This window comes from Lissotriton vulgaris, chromosome 8, assembly GCF_964263255.1.
Source record: "Lissotriton vulgaris chromosome 8, aLisVul1.2, whole genome shotgun sequence".
In the NCBI taxonomy this organism is placed as follows: domain Eukaryota; kingdom Metazoa; phylum Chordata; class Amphibia; order Caudata; family Salamandridae; genus Lissotriton; species Lissotriton vulgaris.
The window spans coordinates 1,489,520,978-1,489,530,194 of NC_141696.1; the positions used below are offsets into that span (position 1 = coordinate 1,489,520,978).

Sequence of the window (9,217 nt, forward strand, 5' to 3'; positions counted from 1 at the left end):
AGCCCTGTATTCATGACCTCAATGTTTGAGACAAAAATTAATCATGGATTTCTGAACAATGAGAGTAAAAGCATTAAGGTAACATGTTGTTCCTGCTTATATTTCACACGCTTTACATAAACCTGTATTCCCTATGAGTGTTTGCTTTTTCTGAATTAAACCTCAAATAAACATGTTTATCCATTGTTTTAATTAAATAACGTTATAAACTGTAACTGGTCAGTGAAATGCTAAACGTACTAAAAATTGGTATGGTTTGCAATTTCTAGCCATACCCCTGACTCCGCCCATTGATTCAATCTTCGGTTATTCCCGCCCCCTGATTCTCCACCCACTGTTCCCCTACTTTTTTTTCCCCACTTCGACCACTGCTCTTTAGGTAAGTGGGTACAAAATAGCACAGAGAGGCAACATAAAAGTTAATAGCGCTTAAATGCTCAGCACATAAATCAGAACATTGGTGGCTTGTTTTGATCTAGTCGACTGGGTGGAACACTGACACACAGCAAGGTCGGTGAATCACGCCTCTTGAGAGTCAACTATCGTATTTAATTAATGGACATTTTTGATTTTTGGGAAATTCACTGTACAGTTTGAACCATTAGCAAAACGGGCCAAGAATACAACGAATGTGACACTAACAAATGGGGAAATTATCGGAAGCGTTCTCTTGAGGACATCCTTACTGTATGGATTGATGCCTCGTATTTTTTAAAGTATTGAGACATTATAATTTTGGGACAACAGTGAACTACTCAAAGATTTGAGCGTTGTGGAATTTGCCCAGAGGAAGCCCCTTGTGGGGCGAAACGCGTTGGCTGTTTAGAACCATCACCTCACAATTGATGTGGTGAAAAGAAACTATTGAAGAGTCATCACTCTGAAATCAAGGAAGAATTCGGTTCTGATTTATGTGCTGTGCATTTAATCTCTATTAACTTTTATGTTGCCTCTCTGTGCTTTTTTTACTGTTCTATAATTGTAGGGTCCCAGGGTAGTGGACTAACGAGGTGGGCAACACGAATTTGAATATATTCACAAGTTAATGTATAGCTAGGTTGTGTGGCTCTTAATTATCCCTTACTGCTGCTTTATTTGTGTTGTGTCTTTAGGTAAGTGCCCTGGGAGGGTGTGTACTGTGTGAGTATTAACCGGTTTACAAGTGGGTCTGGGAGTATCTCTCCATGCACGGCGTATCTTTTGGCGGGGACATGTGAAGATTGGTTTGATAAGATAACTCTGGGGTGAAATGTGTCAGTATCACGGTGCCTCGTACGATGGGGGCATGTGATGACTAGTTTTTGTGTCTGTACAAATCTGTGGCGGTATGTTTTTATTCTAAGATCATGCCTGTCTAGAAATCCATGTGTTTGAAACCGGGAACAAGGATGCTCATTGCACTTTGTAGCTCGCAGTATGCCAAAGTATAGGGACATTTTGAATATTGTAAACAGTGGATGTCATTAAAGGCGTACAGATATGCGGCAGGATGACTATTGAATATATGGCTGTTTGTACTGTTTGGGTTCTTGGGACATACATTGGTTAAGTCACTTTCTGATATTGACAGATGTAAAGCATATGGACGGTTTGAGTTATGTGTGACTTGTCTCATTGCAGATTGTATCGACTGGAGTAGATTATGACTTCACTCGTCCTGGGGTTTCGCTGGTAGCCACATACTACTGCTTCTAGTTCCCCAAGAACTACTTCTGTTTCAGGTGGGATTGCCAGATTGTATTGGAATCTTTTTAGAGTTATATGTCTCTAATGTCCCTTGTTGATACATATTCTTACACTAATGATATTATGATATACTTTGTCAGACGATAGTGGGCGGATGCCATTCGTCAATAATAATTTCATACCTGTATATGTGGACACTTGACCGCAGTTACAAGTAAGCGTAATTCCCCCGTGGAAATCCAGCATATTTTCTGTTTTAGATTTTTATAAAAACATAAGTTCATTTGTATCATGCTCCTTGGATACACTTATCAAGTGGCTTCTGTGTCATATACTTACACCCCTTAAGATCTGAGTGGCTGGACTCTTTTGATCCTTTAATTACATAAAACTCTGTCAGATACCTGTGAGGGAACTATCAGAGCGAACCGATATCAGTCGTAATATTGTGCAACACATTTTTCAGGTGAGATTCAGTTAACAATGTATAGAATACTTTATGTGAACATCTCTACATAGATCAGAGTATGGCCTACTGCCAGTTATGTACAATATAGATGGTGTCCCCCTTATTTGAATCAACCTGAGATTCAATTAGCTCTTTTATTCAAATTGGATCTAGGGACATTCACATGCTCCGGACGGAATCTGATCTTACACTGCCTGCATCGTTGGGCTGGCCATCGCCTCGATATTTTAAGTGAGATCTGTTTTACACAGAAATCTTCTGATGAGAGTATATATACATACATATATATTTCTTTATACCTCTCTTTATCTACGCCTTCGCTTTACTATATTTATCACTCATTTCTGCCCTGTTTTTCCTGTATTTCCTCTCTTTTCCGTTATTGCTTAATGGTTTGGATTTTTTGGACTGAACATATACGTAATAACTGCGATAAATAAGAAGTGACAATTGATCTTGGTTGACACTCTCCCCCCTTTTTTCCATTCCCCTCTTTTTAGGTTTCGCCTGTCGAAATCTGCGCATCGCGCAGCTTTTCGGCGCAGGCGAAATCTAATGAGAACAGTATGTGGCTTGGTCACCGCCTCTCTGTTCCATTGGCTAGCTCAATAAATGGAGGCTAGCCATTGGAACAGAGATCTGTCCGTCATAGCCGGAGCAGATTCGTGGGCGTTCCGGCGATTTTTAGGCTTTTGCCCATGTCATGCGGCGGTGGTTTATTATTTTTTTTAAATGTTTGTTTTGGCCATTTTGAAAGTGTCATTTGCAGGGGTGGGTTGCGCGATGTCCCGCTGTCTGTTCCCGCAACCCCTCCCGCTGTCCGTGTGCCCGTTCCTGCCCCCCCTCCCGCTGTCCGTGTGCCCGTTCCTGCCCCCCCTCCCGCTGTTCGTGTTCCTGCCCCCCTCCCGCTGTCTGTTCGCCCACCCCCCGTGTGCCGGTAGGTGCTCGTTGGTGCGCGTTTAATACATGAAGTGGAACTTGCTTTTATAGCTTCATGTTGCGGCAACGGGGATTACTTATAATATGTATCTTGTCTCCTGACTTCTTTCTGAAATTCTCCCTCGGCATAGCTCACACGTCATCTCCTTCCATTTCATCACTGCCTTTTCACTCTTTTTGCATGCAATATCTTGAGCCCCTTGCATCCTCCATCTGGCCTCACCTGGAAACAGAGTGTTTTCTCTTCCTTGGAAGCTGCTTAGTATTTTAACAGCTGTGTTTAGCTCCTTCCCACACTTTCACATACAAGGGTAATTACTATTAGGACATGTTTGACAATCGCTCAGTGGACTCTGCATGGGCCAAGGAATAGGCAGCCATGTGGCCTGAACACCGTTTTCTGACCCACAGACAGGCACTGTGAAACACTCGCAGCCTTCAGTGCTGGATTTCACTCACCTGCCCTGCAGTTACTGCTGCCAGGCTGAAGTACTGATAATTTAGGTTTTGCAATCTGCGGAGGCCTCTTTGTGACTGGCCTTGAAAGGTGCTAGGCATCTCCTGGGGAGAGAGAGGTTGCTTTCCTCTGTGCTGCTCGCTGTTGTGCAGCACACTATCAAGCCGGTCAGTGCAACTTATTTTTGTTTTTTGATTGCGCTGCGGGAACTAAGTACTTTATTACAAAGTAACATCGTTATTGGCTGGGGGAGCAGCGCACAGCAAGCCAAAGTAGGCCAGCTGCGTTTACTTTATATCCGACTGTGCTCCAGTATACAGTGGCTTGTCGAGCCGTTGGCAATGAGTGACCAATGCATGCAGACACTAGCATTAAACTACTTTATGCTAACCCCTGGTGTGTTCTACCTGGCATGCCTACCAGGGCCCCATTTCAAATAGAAAAGGTTTACCCCATTTGAAAATCGGTCTGTTTTTAACTTGTAAAAGCTCGCTGTCTATTCCCCCCCGCCCCTCGAAAATGCACCCGCATTCTGTAATGTAATTGGTGCAAATGTACAGCGCTCTAATGCCCTTAGGCCAAGTTCAGGCTATGAAAAATCGCAAAAGATTAATAAAAAGTATATGTGTTTTGCAAGGCATGGGAGACAACACGCCTTTGTGCTTGCTGCAGAGAACATCTGTGTTAATATCAGGTAAATCAACATTAAAAACCATCCCCCGAGGCCATCTAACAATCCCACAGAAAGCCTAAACACCAACCCACACACTCACTTGTCGAGCAGCACTTCTGCCATTGAAAGATACAAATATAGGTCAGCCGGGCCCTGCTCCATTCCATAGCGCCCAAATAAATGATATTGCTCTGGTTTAATTTTTCTCTTTACTTCACTGTGCACCTCGTAAAAGGATTGTTTTTTTTCTGCATGGCATGATTCAGTACTGTGTAGTTTCAAATGTAGCTGTTATACACTGATAACGTAGTTCCTTCTATGTGATCATGATGGCGCACACATAGAGAGCTGTGGAGATGAGGCTGAAGGCATTGCCTATCAGTGTGTCATAAATGTATTTAGACTACACATCTATACAATTATTTGCCTCACTCTAGATCACACTGCGCAAAGGTCACGTATGTGTCAAATGTATCACCATGTGTTGTGAAAGTGTGTTAAGGTGGTATGCACAGCTTTTGTAATAGGCACAGCAGCTTACCGGGGGTGTCTAAAATGCTGCTCATTTAACCAACATTCCTACCGTGCTTATTGTATGTGCGTGTGTTTTTTTTCATTGTGCTATATTGTTAATTCTGGTGTTACCTTGGGTTGTGGTGATACGCAGGTTTTGGGAGGCGAGTTTGTCTTTTGTTTTATAAACTACTGTGTGTGTTCAATTGGAAAATACAAATTTTACTACAGCATTTGTTTGAGTGTTTAAACTTCATTTGTGTCTGCTCCCACTAAACACATGATGTTTACTGTATGCCTAAATGCCATTGCTAAGCTCGATGCAGATAATGCAAAGTTTACATTCTTTTTGTGGAACGTATTCCACAAAGTATTTATAAGCATATTAACTAGTACTCCTGTAGTTCTGAATCCCAAATCGAAATAATTGATGAAGAGCTCGGGAGAGCCTTATCTTTGAGTACGCCTTTATGGAGCTGAGGCTCTGTGTGTGTGGCTGTGTGTGTGTGTGGCTCTGTGTGTGTGGGTGGCCCTGTGTGTATGTGGGGCTCTGTTGGTGTGTGTGGGTCTGTGTGTGTGTGGGTCTGTGTGTTTTTGTGTGGCATTTGCCAGAGATTAAACTATTGGCATTGTAAATGACAATGCCATTTATTTATCTGTTTTCGAAAACCAACACATAAATACAAATGTTGTCATTTACAATGCCAATAGCTCAAACTTTTCAAAAGGCGAAACCATTGCATTGTAAATGCTTGTTTCCTTCTTGTTCTTCTCTTTCTCCTCTTTTTCTTCTCTCCTGCTATCCTCTCTTTCTCTTCTCTTTTTCTCCTCTCCCCCTCTCTTCCCTTTCTCTCTCTTTTTTCTTCTCTTTGTTGTGTTTGGGTTAAACCTCACAGATGTGAGAATATTGTATTGTGATGTTCTAACTTATGGGTATCTACCCAGAAGATATTGGTGTGGGTTTTTTCCTTCACTATGTTTATATTCTTTTGCTTTTGTATATACATGTGTATATATGTATATTTGCTTTTGGGTGTCCGTTCACTTATATTTGTACGATTATGTTGCAATTGATAGATGAACCTACATATCCAATTACATACAATATGTTTTGGCTATCATGATGGTTTGTCTCAGGTATCAGTGTTTTTAGACATTGTCTCTGTTAATTGATTGTTGGTCTTGTCCTTTGTGGTCACATTAGGTTTTAGCGCCATATGGTGTTATAGTATGTGTGTCCTTTGACTTTTTTATACATATATATAGGTGTGTCATGTTGATTGAATGTATCTTTGTTTGTATTTGGTCTTATGTACTTTGTATGTGGTTATTTATGTATTGTTTTACGTTGATTTCAGCCCTGATGAAGTTCCAACAAAGGGAACGAAACGCATTGGCTGTTGTCCTGTTGTTATAATCTAAAGAAGAATAAAAGAAATTTGACTGGAACATATTGGCTAATGTGACTTCATCCCTGGTGCTGCCTCCATTTTCTTCAATTTGTGTCTCTGGATTTCCAGTGGGACCCAACTGCAGCAGGTCTCGGAGGCTACTGGCACAGGACTCTAATATCTTATGGACACTATGATTGAGGTGCTAAACGTATAGTCAGCTGCAGTTTTTGGTTAATATATGGCAATCCGAATGCAAAGATGCCGCCTTGCATTGAGCGCCGGGGCATAAGACTGATGGACTACGATTTCAAGATAGTGCACAAGCCAGGCAAAGAGCACAACCCGGCTGACTACATGTCTAGACACCCCCTACCACAGGCACCAGAGAAGACCTCAATGGCAGAAGAATACCTCAACTTCGTACTAAGACAGAACACTCCGGCGCCGATAAAACTGGCTGAACTAGAACAGGAGACAGAAAAGGACGACACAATGCAAGCGGTGAAAGCAACAAAAAGACAGCAAAGATAGAGACACGTCAACAACAACTGCGCAAAGGGGGACGGAGTCAACAAGGAGGAAATGATAGCATTCAAAAAGATACACGACAAACTATCAGAGACTGAAAGTGGCATACTAATGCGAGGAACAAGGATAGTAATGCCAAGAGGGCTACGTCGACGGACTGTCAGTTTGGCACATGAGGCGCACAGAGGCATAGTCGCGACAAAGAAGATGCTATGGGAGAAGGTATGGTTCCCTGGTCTAGACAAAATGGTGAAGACACCATAATGAGCTATCACATCTGTCATCCAACAGGCCAGCCAGCGCAGCCGGAACCACTTCAAATGTCTGAACTTCCAAAGGCAGTTTGGACAACGTTGGCGGCAGACTTCTATGGGCCGCAAGACACGGGCAACTACCTGCTCGTGATCATTGACAGATACTCGAGGTTTCCCATAGTACGCCACGTCTCCTCGACATCAGCAACCGCGACGATACCGGTACTAGATGACATATTTGCAGCCTGGGGATCACCAAAGACACTAAAGACAGACAACGGTCCTCCATTCATCACAGGAAGATAACACCTCTGTGGCCACAAGCGAATGGTATGGTGGAGAGGTTCAAGGGCAACATAAAGAAAGCCGTCCAAAGAGCAAAGCTGGTACAGATCTCTATAGGACAGGTGCCCTATCAAGTATTACGAGACTATAGAAACACCTCCAACAGCTCCACAGGGAGATGTCCAGCTGAGTTAGTGCTGGGAAGGACAAGCAGAACACGGCTACCACAGCTAGAAGCGAACAGCAGCATTGCTGTCAGGGACCAGGAGGCACATTGAGAAAATGAAAACATACGCGGACGCCAGAAGACATGCCACTACAGGCGGCAAACCCGGAAGCTGAGATCGGTCCTGGACCAGGGTTCAATTCCCCGCCTCGGCAGGGCTTGGGCTCAAAAATTCCACGGACTCGATAATTCTCGTTCCGGTGCCTACTCGACTCACGGGTTCACACTCTGCAACTCTGGGCAATAGCTTGCTTAATCTCCACTACGGCCCCTCGCGGCGGGATGCCTGGCTTTCACCTTGTGGATACCCTGCTGGGGTTATCTCACAGGGGAATACCAGGACGGGTTCCCAAGGCAAGCGCCTTGATGCCTTCGGGTGATACGTGCGCTATATAAATCCCAATACATTTACAGTGCACCTCAAGCAGGGAGACCAAGTGAAAGTGCGTCAACGGCAAAGTAGAAAGTCTGACAGTCCATTCTCCAAGGACCAGCTAACAGTAACGGAGGTCAAGAGGCCAATGATCACGGCGGAGGCAGGCCCATACCGAATAACAAAAAACAGTTCTCACTTCAAAGAAGTGAAGACCATCAATGAAGACAGAGAGGACGCTGTGGCAGAGACCACAGGAGCACAGGAGAGAAACAGAGCAACAAACAAGAAGGGAAGATGGACGGACAAGAGTAAAGGACAAGAAGAGGAATCACAAAAAGAAGAGGAAGAGACTTGTTCAAAAAGAGTGAGCAAATGGACAAAAAGACTGATTGAAGAAATGTAGTGATGGGGATGACCACATGTCTCTCCATTCTTTCCATTTTCCATAAATCTCTCTCTCTATCACTCTCTCTAGCTCTCTCTCTTTCTCTCTCTATATCTTTCTCTTTTCCTCTATCCTTGCGACACAATACATAAAGAGCTCTCTCTCTCTATCTTCACATTCTTTCGTGACAAGGGGGAAGATGTAGTGACCTGGGGTCAGGGGCACTAGGACCCTGCACTCGGACCTAGGGGAGGGGACAGAGACCGGACACCACTTCCGGTCAGGGAGTGGGGCGGGCACTTGACTGGACGAGGGCAGAGGGAACTGACGTGCACGTGGGCATGAGTCAACCAAGAGAATAAAGAATACACTGAATGCTGACCAGTCTCGGCGTGGGTCATTGGCAAGACTCGACAGCCATGTTCAGCGATTGTAGTTGGGATGTGGGGAAGTAAGCCGTCAAAGGCCTTGGTAGGCCTTGGGGAATTGTGAGTGACTTAAAGGAAGATCCACCTGAGTGGAGTAGGGCTGCTCAACCTCAGCGAGCGGCAACTGTGCTCCCCTGGCCATGCCTGATAACAAATATGGTGCTCCACTGGGAAGCAGGTACAGAAAGAGAAGCTGTGACGGAAATACAGCTGAAGTGATAACCAGGAGTAGCATATCCTGATTAGGGGGAGCGCCTGAAGAACCAGTGGGTACTCTAACCTGCACTAACTCTGGAACAATCTAGTGCCTAGTAGGGGCTGTGGTAAGGAAGACTAGGTGAAAGATGGCATAGATGGAGCAAGTGAGGTGAAGTAGTAACTGTCTGTGCATACCTCTTCAAATGAATTGCATTGCATTTATCCCTAGGAGTAGGGGTGCCTCGGCAAACAGACAGTAGAGTGTGGATAGACCCTCATGTTAACATGCCATCCAAAGAAGGTAAGGGGAAGTAGGGTAACAACAATAAGGACCCAAAAACATTTTTTGGGTACAGTTTGCAAAGAAGGTCTGAGGTAGAACCAGAGAGGAAGCAACATGAGGCTC

At 44.1% G+C, this 9,217-nt stretch overlaps 1 long non-coding RNA gene across 2 annotated transcripts in view; it reads left to right on the top strand.

Moving 5' to 3' along the window:
- Positions 1-8,558, top strand: part of LOC147698981 (uncharacterized) — a 54,262-nt gene extending 45,704 nt beyond the window's left edge. For both annotated transcript variants that reach the window (XR_015299242.1, XR_015299243.1), the window contains exons 2-3: positions 1,621-1,721; positions 6,096-8,558. This is a non-coding gene — a long non-coding RNA (uncharacterized LOC147698981). The remainder of the gene's footprint in view (positions 1-1,620; positions 1,722-6,095) is intronic.
- The last annotated feature ends 659 nt before the right edge of the window (positions 8,559-9,217 follow it).